The sequence below is a fragment of the Triturus cristatus genome, chromosome 10 (assembly GCF_964204655.1).
Source record: "Triturus cristatus chromosome 10, aTriCri1.1, whole genome shotgun sequence".
NCBI lineage: Eukaryota > Metazoa > Chordata > Amphibia > Caudata > Salamandridae > Triturus > Triturus cristatus.
Genome location: NC_140593.1, coordinates 89,451,050 through 89,476,655, shown reverse-complemented (window position 1 = coordinate 89,476,655; position 25,606 = coordinate 89,451,050). Strand labels below are relative to the sequence as shown.

Sequence of the window (25,606 nt, the reverse complement as noted above, 5' to 3'; positions counted from 1 at the left end):
GGGCGCCACAGCACTAAGACCCCGGGAATCGGCATTGAAAACATTTGACTCACAAACTCTCACATTTCTCCTGGCTTCTTTTGTAACAAGTAAAAGATACAATGTCCTGGTGGCATTCATGAGCCACCCACAACTACATTCTTTTCATCATGAATTTATGTATTTCAATTACAATTTGTGTCAATTTTTCTTAATAAATTATAGTCAATTTAATTTGCAAAATGACAAAATGGATCGCAGAGCGAGGGACGCTGCATTACCTCCTCGTTAGTCTTCCTCGCCACATGACTAACACAGTGAGCTTCAGCTCCACACCAGAACCCTCCAAAGCCAAAAGTCAGCCTCCCATCCCTTCCCAATATGGCCGACCCATTACACCCATGACCCCTATAAGAGGCGGGCCGGCCCATCCCATCAGCCTGTTTTTTTTGTTCTGCGCACGTCTCTCCAGATGCATCAGGTGAGTGGTGCCTGCAGTAGCAGGTACGTGGGTCTCTGGTTGGAGGTCCTGCTCTAGCGGACCCTAGGATCTTGGGCTCTTTTTCCCCCGTTCCCCCGGTGTACTGGCCGGTTAGGCCCTGCTACAGCGGGCCATGGGTTTACAGGGGGGGTGACCGGGGGTATGGGCCTACTGGTTACGTGCTTAGGCCCTTCCTCTGTGGGTTGGGGGTTCATTCCCTGATCTTGCACAGTCGGTCTGATGTGTAGCCTATGGTGTTTCCTTACGTATGGTTGGGTAATATTTGCCTGGGCTCGCCATCCGTGGCACTGCGGCAGCTGTTGGGATGATCCCTGATCTTGGATCACGTTGGTATTTCCTTCAGTGTACGGTGTCGTTCTACTGCCTAGTGGGTGTTCAATCCCTGGTCTTTTGCTGTCACTGTGTGCTCGCTCTCCCATTTTGCGGAGCGACGCTCTGGCCTACTGCTTTGTTCGCGCCGCCCGCTGGCCCCTCGAGGCGTTGCGGCGGGCGGGGCGGTGCTCGTGCCAGAGGCTGGCTTTCTTGGTATCGCCCGTCCCGTCGGTTTCCGCAGAGTTTTGTGGTATAACTGGCAGGGAACACACACTTTTATACGGGTGTGTCGGTACGTATTGCCGCCGTGTTGCGCGGCCTCTGCTGTGTCTCTGGTTCCGCTGTTGCCTGGGAGGCACTTTCCCGCCCTGCCTGGAAGTTGGAGTTTTGCACTATTCGACCTGCGCTGCTCGTTCGCTTCTGTTGCCGGGGTGGGTGCGCTTCCTCCCTGTCCCGTGATCACTCACCCGTTGCTCAGTCCGGGGTCGTGCAGGTTGCTGGTGTCCCTGGAGTGGCGCTGGTCCTCTCGTTTTCCTGCGCGTAACTTTCGGGTTGGCGGTGTCTGGCTCGCGCGCATGCGCGCTGCTCGTTTTCGCGCTACGGCTATCCCTGGTCTTGCGATGTCCCTGCTTGCTCTTTCTGGGGTGTAGGCGCTGGCGTTTCCTTCAGTTGGGGGCATGTTTCCGGCCGGGTCCAGTGGCTCGATGGTCCCTTGCGTGCCTCGCGGGGGCCTGGTTCCGCTCTCTTGGTCACCGGTTCGGTTCCGGGGGGGGTCCGCTCGGCCCTTCGTCCTTCTGAGGGTGAGTTGTGTGCCTTTGAGTTGGCCTGCTCCTGGGGCTTCTCGGTTTCCGTTGGCTTTGCTTGGCTTTGCTTGACTCTTACTCCGCTCTTGGCTGCTGTGCTATGCGGGTCTGTCGCCCCGTTAGTTGCCTGCCTTCTCTCTCCGCTCCTGCGGCTCTCACCTCCCGCCTGCCTCTGGTGGGTGGTCGACTTCCTGCCCCGGTTGGTCCGGGGATCCCGGGGGGTGGCTCTGCTCTGTCGGCCTTGCTTGCTGGTTCCCCTTCCTGCTGGCCCTCGCGGTCCTGCCCTGCGCTCCCCCCTCCCCCGCCACCTTGTGCCTTGATGCCCTGCTATAGCGGGCTCTGGGGTTTGGGTTTTGCCATTTGGCTGCCCGTCTCTGTGGGGGCGGCTGTGGGCTTGTATGTTTTTCCGGTGGTTGTGCCTGTGAGCGTGTGGGTCGCTCGGTCCCCTCTGTTTGTGGGTGTCCTGTTGGGGTGCGGGGCTCGGTTGGCTTTCGGCTTGCCGACGGTGTCGGCGCTGTGTTTTGAGCCTTTCGACTCTGCTGTGCTTTTGGGCACTGGTATTTCCTTCGGTGGGGTTGGGTCCTGTTTCGAACTGGGTCTGGCTTCGGGGGGTCGTCGTACGCTCTTCCGTGCTCTGCTTGTCCCTGCGATGGGGCCTTCCAGGTGTTTTCTCGCTCTGGTTTTCTTCTGTGTTGGCCTCGGCGGGCCCCCTTGGTTTGTTCTCTCCGCTTTTCTGCAGGGTGTCTTTGACGCGTCTGCTGGTGGGCGCCTGTAGCGTTGGGTTGCGGGGCCTCAGCTTCATGGATTGCTGTGTTGTCTCTTTCCCCTTTGTCCCTTCCGGGCTTTGGCTCCCGGGTACTTTCCTCCTGTGGACTCCTGCTCCAGCCGTTGTTGTGTGGGGTCTGTCCCTGGCGGTTGCTGGTTGGCTGTCCTCCGGGGGTTTCCGGGGGCTGTGGGGCCTTCGGCCTTACCACCCTGGTTGCGCCTGGTCTCATCTGCTCTCAGCGGTTAAGCTGGGTCTGGCCTGGTTCGTACCCGGATGGGAGTCCGCCTGGGAATGCCGGGTGCTGTAGGCTATGGGGTCCTTCTTGGGCTCGCCCTTTCTTGTCCGGGTCTGCGGCTTTGCCGCTCCCTGCTCTTCCTGCTCCCTGTCTCGGCGGGCTGCTCTTACACCCTTTTCCGGACGGCTTCCTGCTGTCTCGGTACTTCTCCTTGCCCCCTGGGGGTTGGGGTCTTTGTTGTGGTCCTTCTGTTCGGACCTGCTTGGTCGGGCCAGGGGTTCGGCGCCCTCCTCTGGTGGGGTGAGCGTTCTGTCTTTTTTTTCTACTGGGTCGCTTTTGGCGGTCTCGCTTGTCCTTCTCTGATCGGATCCTGTCATGGGGTTTGATTTGTTCCCCTGGTTTTTCATGTTGGGGTTGTCTGCCTTGGTGGGGGCCTTCCTCGTATCATGTTTTGGGTCTTGTTGCCTGGCAGTTTTTCTCCTTCCAGGTGGTCTCGGTGCCTCTGGCCCTTCCTTGGTGCGGTTTGCCCCGGGCCCTTCCCGCTCTCTATCCTGGTGCGGCTGGGTGCATCCTTCCCTTTGGCGGCTTTTTGTTTCCCTGGGGGGCATGCTTGGGTTCCTGTACTGTGCTGGGTCAGTGGTTTTCCCTGTGGGCGGTTTTCCCGTCTGGCTTCTGTTTACCGTTCCTTGGTTTCTCTGGGGTTTTCCCCTGCCTTGCTGGCCCTGCCTCGTGCTCCCGGGTGTTTGCGGGGTTCGCCCCTGTTGGTGGCTGCCTGTGTGACGGTGTTCTTCTGGGTCCCTTTGGTGCTGTTTGCTTCCTTTGGGTCTCCGGTGTTGGCTCTTGGGCCTTCTCGTCCTGGCTCCTAGACTGGTGTCGCTCTGACCTTTTGGGTGCTTGCTTCGGCGGCACATATGCTAAAAATTGGAATGATACAGAGAAGATTGGCATGGCCCCTGCGCAAGGGTGCCACGCAAATTCGTGGAGCGTTCCTTATGAATTGTGGACTTGGCCTCTTGCTCTGCGGATTGAGTGTTCGTTCCCTGGTCTTTAGCTGGCACTGGGTTTTCACTGGTGTTGGTTGGGAATTGTTTGGGTTGGTGGTGCTCGCATGGGTCTGCCCCTGCTTTCTTTTTCCCTTGCTGGTTTTTGTTCCCAGCTGTTCTGTTGGGTGTCCGGGGGTGCTGGTGCCTCCGGTTCTATGCTCCCTGGCGGGCCCTTGCGCTTCCGGTGTGGCTTGTGTCCTCGTCTTTTGTCCCTGGTTTTGGGGTTCCGGGGCCTGTTGGCTCTGGTGGCTCCCGGGGGGTCTTGACGTGGCTCGGGTTCGGTTTTCGGCCTGCCCCTCTGTCCTTCTCACCTTTGGTGTGTTTCTGCCTGTGGCTTTTTTGTCTCCCGGTGCTTTCCCTTTTTCAGTCGGTTCCTCGTTGTCGGGCTGAGCGGGGTCTGGTTGTTGCACTGGCTGCCTGTGTGGCCGCCTGGGTGCTCGCTTTGGCGGCTCGCATGGTCCCTGTGCGGGGCGGGCTCGGTCCGTCGCGCTGCTTTTCCCTGCCTTCTGTGCATGGGTGGTCTTGTGGGTTTTCCGCTTTCCACTGTGGCCTGGTTGAGTTCCCTTGGTGGCCGGGTCTCTTCGGTGTCGTTTCCGACGCCGTCTTGGGTCTTTTTGTTCCCTTGTTCCTGCCGGGGTTCTCTCCTTGGGGTCGCGGTCCCTTCCAGGGGGTCCTTTGTGTGACTGGGGTGTTTCCCCGTCTGTTTCTCTTCTGTGCCCCTTTCCCTTTCTTGCGGCTCTTGCCAGTTGTTTGTTTACATCTGGTTCCGCTGCCCCGTTCCTCTGGTGGATTCGGCTCTCTCGCGGGTGGTGGTCTCCCTTGCGGGGGTTGCTGTGTTTGTCGGACTGCGTCTCTCTTTCTGCTGCGACTTTTTTGTTGGGTCGCTGTGGTGGGGTTGCCCTCTGTTCCTTCGGTTCCCCTTTCTGGGTTTTTGATGCCCTCTCGCTGTCGGGATGTCCGTTGGATCTGGGCCCTGTTTCCTGTGGCCTTTGGCTCCGTGCGGTCTGGTCCGGAGCCTTTCTCTGTCCCCCTTTGGCTTTGGCTTGGGGCTGGTTTCCTGGCAGCGCTTCGTGTCTCTGGGGTCCGGGTTTTGTCCTTCCCGGTGTCTTTCGGTCCCGGGCTGGTTTCTCCTGCTCGTGGTTGCCTCTCCCCTGGGTGGTCCTTCCGCTCGTTCTGGCCTGTTGGGTTTTGCCCTCGTTCGTGGGCGTCCCCTTCTGGTCTGTTGGTTTCTTGTGAGTTTCCATGAAGCCGCTTGGCTTTGGTATGTGCTCACTGTGTTAGTCATGTGGCGAGGAAGACTAACGAGGAGGTAATGCCCCGATTACTTACCGGTAATCTTCATTACTCCGAGTATAGTCTTCCTCGCCACATGAGTTCCCATCCCTCCCTCCCTGTCTGGCTATCGGCTTCATGTTTGTGCTTGGTAGTTTCAGGCTGATGGGATGGGCCGGCCCGCCTCTTATAGGGGTCATGGGTGTAATGGGTCGGCCATATTGGGAAGGGATGGGAGGCATGGGAGGCTGACTTTTTTGCTTTGGAGGGTTCTGGTGTGGAGCTGAAGCTCACTGTGTTAGTCATGTGGCGAGGAAGACTATACTCGGAGTAATGAAGATTACCGGTAAGTAATCGGGGCATAAACTCACTTCCTGTTTGCTTTACTGTGTTCTTCAATGTGCCTTTCAAGCTAAACTCGGGTAAGAAATGAATAGATTACTAGATTTGCAATTTAAACATCTCATTTACCTGCTTACTGTGTCCAATCTCTTGTTATTAATTGAGACAGACAGTTGTCTGCTAATGTTGCCCTCGGATAGGTTCAGAATCTACTCCTCACCTCTCCCTCAGTGTCTGCCTGAATAGCTCATCCCTGAGGACATAGTCGGGTCTAGTGGCCTGGTTAACTTTGGCTTCGTAAAGAGGTAATGGAGATTTCCAACATTTATCCTACATTGTATTTCGTTCAAAACTATAGTTAAAAATGTAAATACTGAACTTTAATAAAAAAAACAGCAGGAAAACCTTTTCCTTAAATTGCCTTCATATGTGGGGCAAGGTTCAGCTCTCCAACCCTGTTGACAATTTTCTCAGTGTCATCAAGTGCATCTCAGATATTTCTTTCTTTAGCTCCTCAGCAGTTTTTAACAGAGCGCCTCATCGCTCACAATTTCGTGCCAGAATCATTATTTCAGCAGGTGCAATCAGGGTTGACCAGAAGCGATATTACCATCGTAAATAATACAAATCTTGCGAAGAGGCTCTGTGTGTTCTCCTACAAACCCTGGCACAATACATGTTTGCACCCACATCTTCTAAGGCCATGCCACGAATGAGCCATCCAAGGCGCATACTCTGCTTGGAAAGGACCCACACCTACCTTTTGTCACAGTGCTTAATTTGTAAATGAATAACTGCCGGGGCCCCAAGATTTCCTCAAGAACCTGAAACCAGTGCTGATGAATGTCAGGCTGGCTTTCTTGGTATCGCCCGTCCCGTCGGTTTCCGCAGAGTTTTGTGGTATAACTGGCAGGGAACACACACTTTTATACGGGTGTGTCGGTACGTATTGCCGCCGTGTTGCGCGGCCTCTGCTGTGTCTCTGGTTCCGCTGTTGCCTGGGAGGCACTTTCCCGCCCTGCCTGGAAGTTGGAGTTTTGCACTATTCGACCTGCGCTGCTCGTTCGCTTCTGTTGCCGGGGTGGGTGCGCTTCCTCCCTGTCCCGTGATCACTCACCCGTTGCTCAGTCCGGGGTCGTGCAGGTTGCTGGTGTCCCTGGAGTGGCGCTGGTCCTCTCGTTTTCCTGCGCGTAACTTTCGGGTTGGCGGTGTCTGGCTCGCGCGCATGCGCGCTGCTCGTTTTCGCGCTACGGCTATCCCTGGTCTTGCGATGTCCCTGCTTGCTCTTTCTGGGGTGTAGGCGCTGGCGTTTCCTTCAGTTGGGGGCATGTTTCCGGCCGGGTCCAGTGGCTCGATGGTCCCTTGCGTGCCTCGCGGGGGCCTGGTTCCGCTCTCTTGGTCACCGGTTCGGTTCCGGGGGGGGTCCGCTCGGCCCTTCGTCCTTCTGAGGGTGAGTTGTGTGCCTTTGAGTTGGCCTGCTCCTGGGGCTTCTCGGTTTCCGTTGGCTTTGCTTGGCTTTGCTTGACTCTTACTCCGCTCTTGGCTGCTGTGCTATGCGGGTCTGTCGCCCCGTTAGTTGCCTGCCTTCTCTCTCCGCTCCTGCGGCTCTCACCTCCCGCCTGCCTCTGGTGGGTGGTCGACTTCCTGCCCCGGTTGGTCCGGGGATCCCGGGGGGTGGCTCTGCTCTGTCGGCCTTGCTTGCTGGTTCCCCTTCCTGCTGGCCCTCGCGGTCCTGCCCTGCGCTCCCCCCTCCCCCGCCACCTTGTGCCTTGATGCCCTGCTATAGCGGGCTCTGGGGTTTGGGTTTTGCCATTTGGCTGCCCGTCTCTGTGGGGGCGGCTGTGGGCTTGTATGTTTTTCCGGTGGTTGTGCCTGTGAGCGTGTGGGTCGCTCGGTCCCCTCTGTTTGTGGGTGTCCTGTTGGGGTGCGGGGCTCGGTTGGCTTTCGGCTTGCCGACGGTGTCGGCGCTGTGTTTTGAGCCTTTCGACTCTGCTGTGCTTTTGGGCACTGGTATTTCCTTCGGTGGGGTTGGGTCCTGTTTCGAACTGGGTCTGGCTTCGGGGGGTCGTCGTACGCTCTTCCGTGCTCTGCTTGTCCCTGCGATGGGGCCTTCCAGGTGTTTTCTCGCTCTGGTTTTCTTCTGTGTTGGCCTCGGCGGGCCCCCTTGGTTTGTTCTCTCCGCTTTTCTGCAGGGTGTCTTTGACGCGTCTGCTGGTGGGCGCCTGTAGCGTTGGGTTGCGGGGCCTCAGCTTCATGGATTGCTGTGTTGTCTCTTTCCCCTTTGTCCCTTCCGGGCTTTGGCTCCCGGGTACTTTCCTCCTGTGGACTCCTGCTCCAGCCGTTGTTGTGTGGTGTCTGTCCCTGGCGGTTGCTGGTTGGCTGTCCTCCGGGGGTTTCCGGGGGCTGTGGGGCCTTCGGCCTTACCACCCTGGTTGCGCCTGGTCTCATCTGCTCTCAGCGGTTAAGCTGGGTCTGGCCTGGTTCGTACCCGGATGGGAGTCCGCCTGGGAATGCCGGGTGCTGTAGGCTATGGGGTCCTTCTTGGGCTCGCCCTTTCTTGTCCGGGTCTGCGGCTTTGCCGCTCCCTGCTCTTCCTGCTCCCTGTCTCGGCGGGCTGCTCTTACACCCTTTTCCGGACGGCTTCCTGCTGTCTCCGTACTTCTCCTTGCCCCCTGGGGGTTGGGGTCTTTGTTGTGGTCCTTCTGTTCGGACCTGCTTGGTCGGGCCAGGGGTTCGGCGCCCTCCTCTGGTGGGGTGAGCGTTCTGTCTTTTTTTTCTACTGGGTCGCTTTTGGCGGTCTCGCTTGTCCTTCTCTGATCGGATCCTGTCATGGGGTTTGATTTGTTCCCCTGGTTTTTCATGTTGGGGTTGTCTGCCTTGGTGGGGGCCTTCCTCGTATCATGTTTTGGGTCTTGTTGCCTGGCAGTTTTTCTCCTTCCAGGTGGTCTCGGTGCCTCTGGCCCTTCCTTGGTGCGGTTTGCCCCGGGCCCTTCCCGCTCTCTATCCTGGTGCGGCTGGGTGCATCCTTCCCTTTGGCGGCTTTTTGTTTCCCTGGGGGGCATGCTTGGGTTCCTGTACTGTGCTGGGTCAGTGGTTTTCCCTGTGGGCGGTTTTCCCGTCTGGCTTCTGTTTACCGTTCCTTGGTTTCTCTGGGGTTTTCCCCTGCCTTGCTGGCCCTGCCTCGTGCTCCCGGGTGTTTGCGGGGTTCGCCCCTGTTGGTGGCTGCCTGTGTGACGGTGTTCTTCTGGGTCCCTTTGGTGCTGTTTGCTTCCTTTGGGTCTCCGGTGTTGGCTCTTGGGCCTTCTCGTCCTGGCTCCTAGACTGGTGTCGCTCTGACCTTTTGGGTGCTTGCTTCGGCGGCACATATGCTAAAAATTGGAATGATACAGAGAAGATTGGCATGGCCCCTGCGCAAGGGTGCCACGCAAATTCGTGGAGCGTTCCTTATGAATTGTGGACTTGGCCTCTTGCTCTGCGGATTGAGTGTTCGTTCCCTGGTCTTTAGCTGGCACTGGGTTTTCACTGGTGTTGGTTGGGAATTGTTTGGGTTGGTGGTGCTCGCATGGGTCTGCCCCTGCTTTCTTTTTCCCTTGCTGGTTTTTGTTCCCAGCTGTGCTGTTGGGTGTCCGGGGGTGCTGGTGCCTCCGGTTCTATGCTCCCTGGCGGGCCCTTGCGCTTCCGGTGTGGCTTGTGTCCTCGTCTTTTGTCCCTGGTTTTGGGGTTCCGGGGCCTGTTGGCTCTGGTGGCTCCCGGGGGGTCTTGACGTGGCTCGGGTTCGGTTTTCGGCCTGCCCCTCTGTCCTTCTCACCTTTGGTGTGTTTCTGCCTGTGGCTTTTTTGTCTCCCGGTGCTTTCCCTTTTTCAGTCGGTTCCTCGTTGTCGGGCTGAGCGGGGTCTGGTTGTTGCACTGGCTGCCTGTGTGGCCGCCTGGGTGCTCGCTTTGGCGGCTCGCATGGTCCCTGTGCGGGGCAGGCTCGGTCCGTCGCGCTGCTTTTCCCTGCCTTCTGTGCATGGGTGGTCTTGTGGGTTTTCCGCTTTCCACTGTGGCCTGGTTGAGTTCCCTTGGTGGCCGGGTCTCTTCGGTGTCGTTTCCGACGCCGTCTTGGGTCTTTTTGTTCCCTTGTTCCTGCCGGGGTTCTCTCCTTGGGGTCGCGGTCCCTTCCAGGGGGTCCTTTGTGTGACTGGGGTGTTTCCCCGTCTGTTTCTCTTCTGTGCCCCTTTCCCTTTCTTGCGGCTCTTGCCAGTTGTTTGTTTACATCTGGTTCCGCTGCCCCGTTCCTCTGGTGGATTCGGCTCTCTCGCGGGTGGTGGTCTCCCTTGCGGGGGTTGCTGTGTTTGTCGGACTGCGTCTCTCTTTCTGCTGCGACTTTTTTGTTGGGTCGCTGTGGTGGGGTTGCCCTCTGTTCCTTCGGTTCCCCTTTCTGGGTTTTTGATGCCCTCTCGCTGTCGGGATGTCCGTTGGATCTGGGCCCTGTTTCCTGTGGCCTTTGGCTCCGTGCGGTCTGGTCCGGAGCCTTTCTCTGTCCCCCTTTGGCTTTGGCTTGGGGCTGGTTTCCTGGCAGCGCTTCGTGTCTCTGGGGTCCGGGTTTTGTCCTTCCCGGTGTCTTTCGGTCCCGGGCTGGTTTCTCCTGCTCGTGGTTGCCTCTCCCCTGGGTGGTCCTTCCGCTCGTTCTGGCCTGTTGGGTTTTGCCCTCGTTCGTGGGCGTCCCCTTCTGGTCTGTTGGTTTCTTGTGAGTTTCCATGAAGCCGCTTGGCTTTGGTATGTGCTCACTGTGTTAGTCATGTGGCGAGGAAGACTAACGAGGAGGTAATGCCCCGATTACTTACCGGTAATCTTCATTACTCCGAGTATAGTCTTCCTCGCCACATGAGTTCCCATCCCTCCCTCCCTGTCTGGCTATCGGCTTCATGTTTGTGCTTGGTAGTTTCAGGCTGATGGGATGGGCCGGCCCGCCTCTTATAGGGGTCATGGGTGTAATGGGTCGGCCATATTGGGAAGGGATGGGAGGCATGGGAGGCTGACTTTTTTGCTTTGGAGGGTTCTGGTGTGGAGCTGAAGCTCACTGTGTTAGTCATGTGGCGAGGAAGACTATACTCGGAGTAATGAAGATTACCGGTAAGTAATCGGGGCATAAACTCACTTCCTGTTTGCTTTACTGTGTTCTTCAATGTGCCTTTCAAGCTAAACTCGGGTAAGAAATGAATAGATTACTAGATTTGCAATTTAAACATCTCATTTACCTGCTTACTGTGTCCAATCTCTTGTTATTAATTGAGACAGACAGTTGTCTGCTAATGTTGCCCTCGGATAGGTTCAGAATCTACTCCTCACCTCTCCCTCAGTGTCTGCCTGAATAGCTCATCCCTGAGGACATAGTCAGGTCTAGTGGCCTGGTTAACTTTGGCTTCGTAAAGAGGTAATGGAGATTTCCAACATTTATCCTACATTGTATTTCGTTCAAAACTATAGTTAAAAATGTAAATACTGAACTTTAATAAAAAAAACAGCAGGAAAACCTTTTCCTTAAATTGCCTTCATATGTGGGGCAAGGTTCAGCTCTCCAACCCTGTTGACAATTTTCTCAGTGTCATCAAGTGCATCTCAGATATTTCTTTCTTTAGCTCCTCAGCAGTTTTTAACAGAGCGCCTCATCGCTCACAATTTCGTGCCAGAATCATTATTTCAGCAGGTGCAATCAGGGTTGACCAGAAGCGATATTACCATCGTAAATAATACAAATCTTGCGAAGAGGCTCTGTGTGTTCTCCTACAAACCCTGGCACAATACATGTTTGCACCCACATCTTCTAAGGCCATGCCACGAATGAGCCATCCAAGGCGCATACTCTGCTTGGAAAGGACCCACACCTACCTTTTGTCACAGTGCTTAATTTGTAAATGAATAACTGCCGGGGCCCCAAGATTTCCTCAAGAACCTGAAACCAGTGCTGATGAATGTCAGGCTGGCTTTCTTGGTATCGCCCGTCCCGTCGGTTTCCGCAGAGTTTTGTGGTATAACTGGCAGGGAACACACACTTTTATACGGGTGTGTCGGTACGTATTGCCGCCGTGTTGCGCGGCCTCTGCTGTGTCTCTGGTTCCGCTGTTGCCTGGGAGGCACTTTCCCGCCCTGCCTGGAAGTTGGAGTTTTGCACTATTCGACCTGCGCTGCTCGTTCGCTTCTGTTGCCGGGGTGGGTGCGCTTCCTCCCTGTCCCGTGATCACTCACCCGTTGCTCAGTCCGGGGTCGTGCAGGTTGCTGGTGTCCCTGGAGTGGCGCTGGTCCTCTCGTTTTCCTGCGCGTAACTTTCGGGTTGGCGGTGTCTGGCTCGCGCGCATGCGCGCTGCTCGTTTTCGCGCTACGGCTATCCCTGGTCTTGCGATGTCCCTGCTTGCTCTTTCTGGGGTGTAGGCGCTGGCGTTTCCTTCAGTTGGGGGCATGTTTCCGGCCGGGTCCAGTGGCTCGATGGTCCCTTGCGTGCCTCGCGGGGGCCTGGTTCCGCTCTCTTGGTCACCGGTTCGGTTCCGGGGGGGGTCCGCTCGGCCCTTCGTCCTTCTGAGGGTGAGTTGTGTGCCTTTGAGTTGGCCTGCTCCTGGGGCTTCTCGGTTTCCGTTGGCTTTGCTTGGCTTTGCTTGACTCTTACTCCGCTCTTGGCTGCTGTGCTATGCGGGTCTGTCGCCCCGTTAGTTGCCTGCCTTCTCTCTCCGCTCCTGCGGCTCTCACCTCCCGCCTGCCTCTGGTGGGTGGTCGACTTCCTGCCCCGGTTGGTCCGGGGATCCCGGGGGGTGGCTCTGCTCTGTCGGCCTTGCTTGCTGGTTCCCCTTCCTGCTGGCCCTCGCGGTCCTGCCCTGCGCTCCCCCCTCCCCCGCCACCTTGTGCCTTGATGCCCTGCTATAGCGGGCTCTGGGGTTTGGGTTTTGCCATTTGGCTGCCCGTCTCTGTGGGGGCGGCTGTGGGCTTGTATGTTTTTCCGGTGGTTGTGCCTGTGAGCGTGTGGGTCGCTCGGTCCTCTCTGTTTGTGGGTGTCCTGTTGGGGTGCGGGGCTCGGTTGGCTTTCGGCTTGCCGACGGTGTCGGCGCTGTGTTTTGAGCCTTTCGACTCTGCTGTGCTTTTGGGCACTGGTATTTCCTTCGGTGGGGTTGGGTCCTGTTTCGAACTGGGTCTGGCTTCGGGGGGTCGTCGTACGCTCTTCCGTGCTCTGCTTGTCCCTGCGATGGGGCCTTCCAGGTGTTTTCTCGCTCTGGTTTTCTTCTGTGTTGGCCTCGGCGGGCCCCCTTGGTTTGTTCTCTCCGCTTTTCTGCAGGGTGTCTTTGACGCGTCTGCTGGTGGGCGCCTGTAGCGTTGGGTTGCGGGGCCTCAGCTTCATGGATTGCTGTGTTGTCTCTTTCCCCTTTGTCCCTTCCGGGCTTTGGCTCCCGGGTACTTTCCTCCTGTGGACTCCTGCTCCAGCCGTTGTTGTGTGGGGTCTGTCCCTGGCGGTTGCTGGTTGGCTGTCCTCCGGGGGTTTCCGGGGGCTGTGGGGCCTTCGGCCTTACCACCCTGGTTGCGCCTGGTCTCATCTGCTCTCAGCGGTTAAGCTGGGTCTGGCCTGGTTCGTACCCGGATGGGAGTCCGCCTGGGAATGCCGGGTGCTGTAGGCTAAGTGGTCCTTCTTGGGCTCGCCCTTTCTTGTCCGGGTCTGCGGCTTTGCCGCTCCCTGCTCTTCCTGCTCCCTGTCTCGGCGGGCTGCTCTTACACCCTTTTCCGGACGGCTTCCTGCTGTCTCCGTACTTCTCCTTGCCCCCTGGGGGTTGGGGTCTTTGTTGTGGTCCTTCTGTTCGGACCTGCTTGGTCGGGCCAGGGGTTCGGCGCCCTCCTCTGGTGGGGTGAGCGTTCTGTCTTTTTTTTCTACTGGGTCGCTTTTGGCGGTCTCGCTTGTCCTTCTCTGATCGGATCCTGTCATGGGGTTTGATTTGTTCCCCTGGTTTTTCATGTTGGGGTTGTCTGCCTTGGTGGGGGCCTTCCTCGTATCATGTTTTGGGTCTTGTTGCCTGGCAGTTTTTCTCCTTCCAGGTGGTCTCGGTGCCTCTGGCCCTTCCTTGGTGCGGTTTAGCCCGGGCCCTTCCCGCTCTCTATCCTGGTGCGGCTGGGTGCATCCTTCCCTTTGGCGGCTTTTTGTTTCCCTGGGGGGCATGCTTGGGTTCCTGTACTGTGCTGGGTCAGTGGTTTTCCCTGTGGGCGGTTTTCCCGTCTGGCTTCTGTTTACCGTTCCTTGGTTTCTCTGGGGTTTTCCCCTGCCTTGCTGGCCCTGCCTCGTGCTCCCGGGTGTTTGCGGGGTTCGCCCCTGTTGGTGGCTGCCTGTGTGACGGTGTTCTTCTGGGTCCCTTTGGTGCTGTTTGCTTCCTTTGGGTCTCCGGTGTTGGCTCTTGGGCCTTCTCGTCCTGGCTCCTAGACTGGTGTCGCTCTGACCTTTTGGGTGCTTGCTTCGGCGGCACATATGCTAAAAATTGGAATGATACAGAGAAGATTGGCATGGCCCCTGCGCAAGGGTGCCACGCAAATTCGTGGAGCGTTCCTTATGAATTGTGGACTTGGCCTCTTGCTCTGCGGATTGAGTGTTCGTTCCCTGGTCTTTAGCTGGCACTGGGTTTTCACTGGTGTTGGTTGGGAATTGTTTGGGTTGGTGGTGCTCGCATGGGTCTGCCCCTGCTTTCTTTTTCCCTTGCTGGTTTTTGTTCCCAGCTGTGCTGTTGGGTGTCCGGGGGTGCTGGTGCCTCCGGTTCTATGCTCCCTGGCGGGCCCTTGCGCTTCCGGTGTGGCTTGTGTCCTCGTCTTTTGTCCCTGGTTTTGGGGTTCCGGGGCCTGTTGGCTCTGGTGGCTCCCGGGGGGTCTTGACGTGGCTCGGGTTCGGTTTTCGGCCTGCCCCTCTGTCCTTCTCACCTTTGGTGTGTTTCTGCCTGTGGCTTTTTTGTCTCCCGGTGCTTTCCCTTTTTCAGTCGGTTCCTCGTTGTCGGGCTGAGCGGGGTCTGGTTGTTGCACTGGCTGCCTGTGTGGCCGCCTGGGTGCTCGCTTTGGCGGCTCGCATGGTCCCTGTGCGGGGCGGGCTCGGTCCGTCGCGCTGCTTTTCCCTGCCTTCTGTGCATGGGTGGTCTTGTGGGTTTTCCGCTTTCCACTGTGGCCTGGTTGAGTTCCCTTGGTGGCCGGGTCTCTTCGGTGTCGTTTCCGACGCCGTCTTGGGTCTTTTTGTTCCCTTGTTCCTGCCGGGGTTCTCTCCTTGGGGTCGCGGTCCCTTCCAGGGGGTCCTTTGTGTGACTGGGGTGTTTCCCCGTCTGTTTCTCTTCTGTGCCCCTTTCCCTTTCTTGCGGCTCTTGCCAGTTGTTTGTTTACATCTGGTTCCGCTGCCCCGTTCCTCTGGTGGATTCGGCTCTCTCGCGGGTGGTGGTCTCCCTTGCGGGGGTTGCTGTGTTTGTCGGACTGTGTCTCTCTTTCTGCTGCGACTTTTTTGTTGGGTCGCTGTGGTGGGGTTGCCCTCTGTTCCTTCGGTTCCCCTTTCTGGGTTTTTGATGCCCTCTCGCTGTCGGGATGTCCGTTGGATCTGGGCCCTGTTTCCTGTGGCCTTTGGCTCCGTGCGGTCTGGTCCGGAGCCTTTCTCTGTCCCCCTTTGGCTTTGGCTTGGGGCTGGTTTCCTGGCAGCGCTTCGTGTCTCTGGGGTCCGGGTTTTGTCCTTCCCGGTGTCTTTCGGTCCCGGGCTGGTTTCTCCTGCTCGTGGTTGCCTCTCCCCTGGGTGGTCCTTCCGCTCGTTCTGGCCTGTTGGGTTTTGCCCTCGTTCGTGGGCGTCCCCTTCTGGTCTGTTGGTTTCTTGTGAGTTTCCATGAAGCCGCTTGGCTTTGGTATGTGCTCACTGTGTTAGTCATGTGGCGAGGAAGACTAACGAGGAGGTAATGCCCCGATTACTTACCGGTAATCTTCATTACTCCGAGTATAGTCTTCCTCGCCACATGAGTTCCCATCCCTCCCTCCCTGTCTGGCTATCGGCTTCATGTTTGTGCTTGGTAGTTTCAGGCTGATGGGATGGGCCGGCCCGCCTCTTATAGGGGTCATGGGTGTAATGGGTCGGCCATATTGGGAAGGGATGGGAGGCATGGGAGGCTGACTTTTTTGCTTTGGAGGGTTCTGGTGTGGAGCTGAAGCTCACTGTGTTAGTCATGTGGCGAGGAAGACTATACTCGGAGTAATGAAGATTACCGGTAAGTAATCGGGGCATAAACTCACTTCCTGTTTGCTTTACTGTGTTCTTCAATGTGCCTTTCAAGCTAAACTCGGGTAAGAAATGAATAGATTACTAGATTTGCAATTTAAACATCTCATTTACCTGCTTACTGTGTCCAATCTCTTGTTATTAATTGAGACAGACAGTTGTCTGCTAATGTTGCCCTCGGATAGGTTCAGAATCTACTCCTCACCTCTCCCTCAGTGTCTGCCTGAATAGCTCATCCCTGAGGACATAGTCAGGTCTAGTGGCCTGGTTAACTTTGGCTTCGTAAAGAGGTAATGGAGATTTCCAACATTTATCCTACATTGTATTTCGTTCAAAACTATAGTTAAAAATGTAAATACTGAACTTTAATAAAAAAAACAGCAGGAAAACCTTTTCCTTAAATTGCCTTCATATGTGGGGCAAGGTTCAGCTCTCCAACCCTGTTGACAATTTTCTCAGTGTCATCAAGTGCATCTCAGATATTTCTTTCTTTAGCTCCTCAGCAGTTTTTAACAGAGCGCCTCATCGCTCACAATTTCGTGCCAGAATCATTATTTCAGCAGGTGCAATCAGGGTTGACCAGAAGCGATATTACCATCGTAAATAATACAAATCTTGCGAAGAGGCTCTGTGTGTTCTCCTACAAACCCTGGCACAATACATGTTTGCACCCACATCTTCTAAGGCCATGCCACGAATGAGCCATCCAAGGCGCATACTCTGCTTGGAAAGGACCCACACCTACCTTTTGTCACAGTGCTTAATTTGTAAATGAATAACTGCCGGGGCCCCAAGATTTCCTCAAGAACCTGAAACCAGTGCTGATGAATGTCAGGACTGCAGAATCCCAAGGCTGTGCAGTCTACTCTGGACTCTACCTCACGCCTCTTTCCACCTCCATCATACACTGTCTGCCCCTTTATTTCACTCTTGGAGGTTGTTTTTCATCTCTGAAATCTCCCTTTGTCTCTTTTTTTCTGTCTCACCCACCTCCCTTTCTCCTCCTGTGTTTTTGTCCCACTTGCATTGGGTCAAAATCTGATGAGGAAATTAAAGTGTTGATCCCAGAAAATGAGTGCCAATAGGCCCCACCTACAGCAGCGGCTTAAATTAGGCACTATTTTGTAGTCATTTATGATCTATCAGCAAATGTAAAGTCCCCTGTGGTGCATCTGGGGGCCATTTTAAGCTTGATATAGTAAACTGTGAATGTCGGCATACATGCATGCATTTATATACTGTCCTCCAGTCTTGGGTGGACATCCTCCTGCCCCTTCCAGCCTGTTCTACTGCCCTACACACACGTCCCGCTACCATGCACACAGTATAGATAATCTAATATCAGTATACTTCCTGCGGTTACTCTACTGCTAGATATGTTCTGTGTCTGTTCTACTGCCCTACACACACATATGTCCATATACCATGCACACAATGAAGTTAATGTAATGTCATTATACGTCCTGGGGTTACTGTACTGATGGACATGTTCTCTGTTCTACTGCCCTACACACACATGTCCCGCTACCGTGCACACAGTTTAGATAATCTATTATCAGTATACTTCCTGCGGTTACTTTCCTGCTAGATATGTCCTTTGTCTGTTCTACTGCCCTTCACACACATCAGTCCATATACCATGCACACAATGAAGTTGAAGTATGTCATTATATGTCCTGGGGTTACTGTACTGGTAGACATGTACTCTGTTATACTGCCCTACACACATATGTTCCTCTACTGTGCACACAATACAGGTAATCTAATATCTATATACAGCCTGCGGTTACTCTACTGCTAGATATGTTCTGTTTTTGTCTGTTCTACTGCCCACACACATGTTCCTCTCCCTTACACATAATATAGATAATCTAATATCATGATACACCCTCCAGTTACTCTACTGTTAGATATGTTTTATGTCTGTTCTACTGTCCTACACTCATGTTCCTCTGCTGTGCACACCGTACAGGTGATCTAATATCATTATACGCCCTGCGGATACTCTACTGCTAGATATGTTCTATGTCTCTTCCACTGCCCTACACACATATGTCCCTCTACCTTGCATAAGGTATAGATAATATATTTCATTATACACCCTTCGGTTACACTACTTCTGGATATGTTCTGTGTCTGTTCTACTGCCCTGCACACATATGTCACTCTACCGTGCACATGGTATAGATAATCTAATATGAGTATACTTCCTCGGGTTTCTCTGCTGCTGGATATGTTCTATGTCTGCTCTACTGCCCTACACACATATGTCCCTCTGACATGAACATGGTATAGATAATCTCATATCATTATACGCCCAGCGGTTACTCTGTTGCTCCTACTCACCTTTGGTGATGCTTCTATGCTAGACGTCCCTTGCATGCGCTGCTTCCACTTGATCCCTTTTGCTGCTCCTCTATCTCTGGACTCTGATGGTAATGCTGCTCCCACTGTGTGATTTAAGATCTTGATACCTCCCCACAGTGACCCCTGCCTGCCTTGTTCTCCTGCTCTTGCTAACTCTGCTCACTGGGTGTCCCTTCTCCACCAAGCCTTGTCCCTTGAGGGGCAGATCTGACACCAGCTTGTATTATTCTTAGTTGTGAAGGCCGAGGACTCGCATTCATCGTCCCACCTGTGCACCTGCGCATGTTGTTTGAGAGAATTAGGTGATATGATTGGTGCGATGAATGGTCCATCATAAAGTATAAATCTGCATCCAGTCTTTGCACTGGGGCTTGTCTCAGTTCACTGGTTCGGATGATGTCCCTTCGGCGCGCTCTGTGATCTACGGACTGTTCATGTTGAGGTTCTTTAATTTTGACTCCATTTTACATTCACCGCCATTTTGTGTTGCCTTTACACAGGCTGCTCGATTCACGAAGTGTCTCTGCCCCTTGGGCTGCAACGTGTCAAAAACCTCCTCCGTCCTTGTCTTGAAACCCATCTCAGACACCAGCCGGCATAAATTAATCCTTGTCTGGACTACCTAATCTCTATATCAACTATCTGTTAGCCTTTAGTATTCTTCTCGTGCCGTATCTTATCTTTTGGCCTTTGCTATTCTCTCCCTGTGTTTTCCTATTCCACAACCTTTCCTTTGAAGCACACAAACATGTTCTGCCATTGCTGATTGACCTATGGGTGCTGTCATTGATTGACTTATGGGATTGGGCAAAAACACGACTCAAGGGGGACGTTCTGGTTACATGATGCCTTGTTTTGAATGTTTTCCTTTTGGCTAATATTTGGCAGATTTTGTATATCCATATCGGCATTTTGCATGCTTGCATGAGCCAGGACTGCCCCTTTCTTTTATGCTGAGTTTGTAACCTTCACATAATTAAGACCCCAGTGTACTGTACTCTTTGGGCTGCCTCATTCAGTTGCTGCGGCTTCTGGGTGACGTAGTCACACTCATTTTGAGTTTAATAAAGATGTTCTTTTATATTTCAGATTCTGTGCCAACTTCTTTTTTTGTTAGTTTAATCCTGAGAAGGAGTTTTGAGTTTCTTCAATTGGTGCCGAAACCCGGGATCATCAGAAGTGGCTATCTGAGGGAGCGATCTTGTCAGGAGACTGAAATCTACTGAGGAGGGCAGGACAGGACTCTACTAAGAAGGTACTCTGTGCACGGAGATTCTGGGGATTCTTTGTCTCTGCAGCCCAGCATATTTCTGATCTTCCTGATTTTGATCCTCCACATGATATCACTCCTGACTGAGAACTTTTTTTTTGGCGTGAGTATTCTAAAAAAAGACCGTTAGGTTATTCAGAACTTGGCAGTTAGAATTTGGACAACCTTTTGATTGGTAAGAGTAAGGTAGTTTAGTAACGCTTACTGTAGCTTTGGAAATTTGGACTTTGTGTTGGCCAACTTTGGATTTGTATTGGATTTGATATGCAAATTGCAATTTGTGTAGGCAGGTAATGAGGAGATTTTTCTCTATCTGATTTTGTTGAACGGTGCAACGTACGGAGAGTACCTTAAGGAGTACTTTAATTATAAATACTTGCATATTCTGCAGTATTTTTTGGCATGCCTGTTTCAAGCTCACATCGAAGAATGTGTTGCTTTTTCTTTGGAGGTACTATAGTGTAATAAAATAAATTAGCCGGCTCCCCTAGAGGGAATACCTAAATAGGTTTAGGTTTAAAAACATATTTCTTCCTTGGTGATTCTGTATCCCCAGGGAATTAAAATATGGACATAATACATACAAGGATCGTTTGTTCTGCACAATCTAATGAATGGAGTGTATTTTGGCTTCTTGGACATATAGCAGTCTGTTGGCATGTTTTTGCAGTCTTTTGGAACACTATTGAGAAGCGTTTCTTGTAAATATGACTTACAACTAGTATTTACAAATGGTTTGGTTTAAGTACAGTCTGTGGGCTGTCCTTTGTTTCTGTCCTAAGTGTTGATTTGTGGGTTAAATGTGTGTTTCTGTGGGTTAAACATATATGTCCTGAGTGTTTGACCCCTTTCTGTTTATGTCTGAAATGAGCTCAATGTGTGTTTGTGTTTTTTCTTGATGTTTTCAGTCTGTTAAGCAAAATGTCAGTTAATTAATATTAAGTAGAAATTAAATAAAAATCCAGAAATGAACAATGTGATATGCTAAATAGCTATATGTTGCTATATAATTTATAGAGTAAGCAACTATGCACATGTGCAAACTGTTAAATGCTTAAAAAAAAAAAAATCAAATTCACATTCACTAGGAATACAATGGCCTCAAAAACGAAATTGTGTGTTTTGTAGAAAAATAAACTTATAGTATTTTTTACTCACATACATTGTATTAGATATTAACAGGCAAACACTTCAGCTGAAGTAAATTTTAAACGCGACACGCATTGATATATCTTAGTTTGAAAAAGACTGACACCGTGCTCATGTTACAACACTAAGAGACAAGCTTTTATTGTCGCTAAGCAAGCAGCTCTAATAGACAGGAATGTTTACTCAGCCAGGACTTCGCCCTCAGTTGAACACGGGTGAAACTTTGCATTTCAAAATGTTGTTTTAAAAAGGTTCCAAAACTAAGGTTCATTATTTTGTATTACAGGAAGACATTTCAATTAAGGGTTTTCCTCTCTTTGAGCATTTTTGTAAGCATATTCTTGGTTCTGTTGCTAAATAATAATTGTCCTTTTAAAAAAAAATATATATATATAAAAGTGGCGCAAAAATGTGTCATGTTTCAAGTTACGCTTCTGTGCTTAAACTTAGAAATGAATGCATCTAAAATGATAGGCAAGGGACGCAGCTTGCTTTTATATGTGAAATTATCAAAAATGATTGGATTTATCAAAAATAATTATTAATTATGAAAAATAATTATTAAAAATAAGTGCTTCTAAATTCGTTTTTTACTATTTATAAAGCTTAATACTCATACTGTGATCTCCTAGCATTATAATTTAATTTAGGTTGTGTTGTACTGCATAGTGAGGACATTTGTATATGGAATTTTACTTGGCGCAGGCTTAAAAAACTCATTTTTTTTCAAAGGATTTGCAAGAAATATGTCTAATATCCAATATCTGCAATCTGTAAAGTACATTCTGAGGATGATTAATATGTAGCACAATTATAGGATATTTATTTTTATGTGCCCCAAATATCAAAGTCGAAAATTGGGTAAAATAGATTTTTTAATAGCATTCTTGCCCTTTACAATAGCTTTAAAGTGCCTTAGGCTTCAGTAAATGCATACATTTAGGTATAATACAAATTTGCAAGTTGTTCCCATTTGGGGTTGCTTTTAATGGCTCAGTGAGCCAATGTGCCCGGTGCAGAGGTTTGAGTTTAATATCAGGGTTGAAGGTTCTAACTCCAGCTGGACCTACTGAGACGTTCATTCATTTAAGGTTGATGAACTGAGTACCGTTGCATAGGGTAGTAACAAACATTTGTTCTAAAGCTAGTATGTTATGTTATTATGTTCTATGAGTTATTCACTGTAAATAGAACAGAAACAAATTGTAGCCTCTAACAGAAGTAATATATATAACATGTGTTTTTAAATAGGGTTAATTATTGCAGGTTAAAAAGAGTTAGGAAGGTTTTTTGTCTTTGACAGCTTCAGGGTGAGGAGAGAGAGACACGCAAGGCCGATTTTGACCTCGAGGTCAGTAAGGTAGGAGTTAGGAGTGAGTGTAAGCGGATGGAGAAATCTACCTTTGACTCTAGGGGAACCAATTGGGGCTAGCCCGAAACTAGATGGGAAGCATATTGCCTGCTTACTCTATGCTGACGATCTGGTAATTATGGACCAGACCGAAGTGGGCTTGCAAAGGAAACTGAATTCTTTTAAGGCGTATTGTTTGAAGAAAAAACTGGTGATTAATATGGATAAGACCAAAACTTTGACTTTTGGTCGAAAGAAATCCCTTTTTACTTGGTGGATGGGGACCGAGAAAGTGGAATCAGTTTCTGAATACAGATATTTGGGGATATGGTTTGAGAAGACCATGAAGTGGCATACCCATCTAGACGCATTAAGATTGAGATCCTCAACAACAATCAGTGGCCTGAAAATATTTAACAAAGCCTATGGTGAAATGTCGGACGGCCCGGTGCTAAAAGCTTACTCCGCTATGGTACCCCCACAATTTTTGTTTGGTGCTGAATTGATATATTTGAGTGGGAAGATGTCCTGGGACCTTGAGGAAGGCAAAAATTTAAAAAATTTAATTATGCTGCCTCAATCATCCATGGTTCAGGCCGTAAGATTGGAGCTAGGACTGACCTCATGGGGTATGCTAGCTGGTATGGCCTTGTTTCGTTTTTGGCAACGATTAGGGGCTGATGGAAATATAAAAGTATCCCAATGGTGTAAAAATGAAGTAGAGAAAAGTGAGTTAAGATGGGCAAAAGAGATCAGGGCAACCATGAAGAAGTTATACCGTAGGATGGAGGTTACCCTGGACCCTAACGATTCTGTGGTAAATATTGATAAAAAGATTCTGAAATCATTGGGGAAGGAAATATCTATTGTAGAGGATCGAAAGTATCTTGGGAACAAACCATCAGTACATTTCATGAATATTGCTTGGGAGGATAATCAATGCTTCCCTTATATTGATAGGCTACCAGATTGTGGATTACGGAGGGAAGTCCTTAGGGTAAGAATTGGGGTAAACCCATGTTATACAAACTATATGGTAAAAAGCGCCATGGTCGACAAGATGGGAAGATGTACTTGCACCTTGAACACACAGTGTGATTTGTTACATATATTATTAGATTGCCACAGGCTTTTAGAATTACGATGTATGTTTTTAAAACCATTATTTAAGTCATATGAGATCAAAACAAGGGCACAGGCTGTCACACTGCTAACCAAAATGACTAATTTAGATATTGCCGTTGCTATGGGGAAGTTTATGCAAAAAGTGAAAGTACTTCTGAATACTTTTATCGAGCTGTAACAAATAGATCACGTGCAATTTAGGTTATAAAGGTGTTTAAATGAGTTTTTAAGATGTATTTAAATATTTTAAAAGAAATGAATTTTTTTAAAGATGTAATTTATATATTGTGTGTTTGGTTTATGGATCTACAGTCCAAATAAACGTGAATTAAAATTGATTGAGATGGAGAAATCACTGCTTAGAAAGCTTCTCTGACATGAAAATGTGTAACGCTTGCAGCAGGTGAGCTTTGGAAAGAGGTGGGGGCCAGGAGTGCTCGCAGTGGTTGGCTAACAGCCCAGAAAGGTCCGTGCTGAGGTGCTATTTTTAGCTTTTCTGATAAGATAGGATGGCCGAGAATCGAAACTTACGGAGCCCTGTCTGTTCCCATATTGTTCAAAACAAATTTTAAAAAAGGGTGCTGTGAAGAAAATGATACATTCATATTTCTGCTTTTGAAAAATAATTTCCACGTAGTTGCCTTCATTTAAAAAAATAAATAAATAAATAAAATGTGGCATTAGCCTTAGACAAAAAGTAAGATGAAGCTCTTTCTTAGAATTTTGTGGGCTACATGCCTAGGTAAAAACGATCAGCAAATTAAGATTCATTTTTCACAGGAGGAATTGTGGCAAAAGGGAACACAGAGTGTCTGTGAAACTGTTTTCCTTTTAGACAGTTAAAATTAAGGTGGCTTAACATGCTTACATGTTTTAGTCATTGCAAAATTGACAAGATGGTTACAGTTAAGTACCACTAGGTTTGTATTTTCTATTTTGTGTTTTGTTAATGTGTGTTATGTTTTGTCTCCTGATTAAAAGTTACAGTTGATATTTTTGTGCGTTATGTGAAGTGTCTCTCTTTTGTGTGTTGTGTATTTTTTATTTTTTTTTTCTTCTGCCCACAGATCATTCATGGATTGTTCTGGGTGGTTCTAGGGCTGACAAGACTACAGTTGGACACGTGAGTTGGTTTGACGAAGACGTCATAGTTGTGATCGGATAATGGTGAAATGAGCGACCTGAATGGCTATAGGCAGGAAATCAGCGTGAGAGAAGACTAGAATGGATTGAGAATGTTACAGTAGGTGTGGAGGAGTAGTGAAAAAGCAGGGGTCAACAGCAAATGCAACAGCGATGGTCCGTATCATGAGGTGGTGGAACGAGTGTTCCATATGTACCTGTGGGACCTAATCAATGTGCAAATTGCAAGAAGAAGGGTGCTGTCAGCTGTGTGTTGAAACAGATGTTTTTTTGCATAACTTCTTTGGAAAGAAATGTTTGTGTTTATTTTTGTGCATTTTGTCTTTCTATAAATTGTTCCTGCTGGTCCTGTGTGTCAGAAGCGACACAGTAAGTTATATTTAACAGCCGGTCACCACAAACTGGTGACCAGAGTTAGGAAAGTAAAAAAAAAAAGTGTAATTTTCATTTTAAGCCCGACAAATTAAGCAGGCCCGAATATTGGGTTTTGGGCTGCAGGTTCATTGTGCATAAAGTGCATGACATAGTGTTGTGCGTCACTGCTCATTTACACATGATATTGAAATTTGTCTATGCTTTCTGTGCTTGGAATACAGCAAGTATACCTGATGGCTTGGCATGTGTGTTTTTATTTTATGCACGTTTTTAGGTCGAGGACTATCCGGTCTGCCGAAGGCAGAACCGGAAGTCGAGATTTAATGTTTCCTAGAGTGGCTATTTAGCCCGCCTCTCTTTTTGCTTCTCTTCCATTGGCTGGCTTCCTAAACGGAGGCCAGCCATTGGAGGAGAGAGCCGTCCCTCCAAATAGGCTCCGTCTTTTTCAGATTCGGGGGCGTGTTCCTTGCTGTTCTTTCCACTTTTTAGCTACGCCCTTTTAGACCAGCAGGAACACGCCCTCGAATCCGAAAAAGCTTGGAAGCTTCCCGTGTTTTCTTTTGTTTTGTTTGGCTTGACTTTCTAAAGCCATTTTTGGTCTGTTGCCTCGTCTCGTTGTTTGGCTTGACTTTCTACATTCTACGAGTGCATCATGAAACTATGTCCCAGGTAAGCGTGGATTTTTGGTCTATTGCCTCGTCTAACCCTAATCGTCTTGTTTAAGTACTTGTGCCCTGTATATCTGGATGCAATGACAGAAATAGGAAAATACAAGTCGGGCGGCACACTATGCTCAGCACGGATTTTTAGCTCTCGAGTTTTTAAGCCACGCCCTTAATTACATTGGTCGCGCCCCTTTGAGAGACCCCTCCGTTTTTTCATCCCACTGTGTACAACAACAGACGTGCAAACACAAACACGCTTTGGCGGACGAGCACTGCCCCTATAGGTTTTGTGGAGTGGTATACAAAAGCATGCCTGAAAACAGACCTATTAACATCCTTATTATATATACACTTGCCCGCAGCTTTGTGAATACCTCCGCGCCGCCGTACACACGCATTCATCCGTCTCTAATTTCCACCTCCCGCGCTGTGGCGTCCCTCGCTTGTGCTTATCATCATATTATTGAAATAATAAGTATTGACAGAGACTCGAAAACAAATTCTCAATTTTCGTGAAAATGTAATTACAGTTCGTTTATTCTGCTGATCGATACAGTTAAAATCGGGAGGATTCCAGACGCCCTGCTCGCTGCCGTCCTTCCTAGCACACGGTGTCTATCAGCCTGATTTGATCATTGCCCCAATCAATTCTTTGAAAGCATTTAGCGGG

General features: G+C 50.4%; 3 non-coding genes and 3 pseudogenes across 3 annotated transcripts; all 6 read left to right on the top strand.

The window, feature by feature from the left end:
• Nucleotides 1-2,553: 2,553 nt before the first annotated feature.
• LOC146788918 (5S ribosomal RNA) lies at nt 2,554-2,672 on the top strand (annotated as a pseudogene).
• Nucleotides 2,673-3,487: 815 nt separating this feature from the next.
• On the top strand, nt 3,488-3,595 carry LOC146788917 (U6 spliceosomal RNA). The gene has a single exon (XR_014970178.1). It is a non-coding gene; the product is annotated as a U6 spliceosomal RNA (small nuclear RNA).
• A 4,069-nt stretch (nt 3,596-7,664) lies between these two features.
• Nucleotides 7,665-7,783, top strand: LOC146788916 (5S ribosomal RNA; annotated as a pseudogene).
• Nucleotides 7,784-8,598: 815 nt separating this feature from the next.
• LOC146788915 (U6 spliceosomal RNA) lies at nt 8,599-8,706 on the top strand. The gene has a single exon (XR_014970177.1). It is a non-coding gene; the product is annotated as a U6 spliceosomal RNA (small nuclear RNA).
• Nucleotides 8,707-12,775: 4,069 nt separating this feature from the next.
• LOC146788914 (5S ribosomal RNA) lies at nt 12,776-12,894 on the top strand (annotated as a pseudogene).
• Nucleotides 12,895-13,709: 815 nt separating this feature from the next.
• On the top strand, nt 13,710-13,817 carry LOC146788913 (U6 spliceosomal RNA). The gene has a single exon (XR_014970176.1). It is a non-coding gene; the product is annotated as a U6 spliceosomal RNA (small nuclear RNA).
• The last annotated feature ends 11,789 nt before the right edge of the window (nt 13,818-25,606 follow it).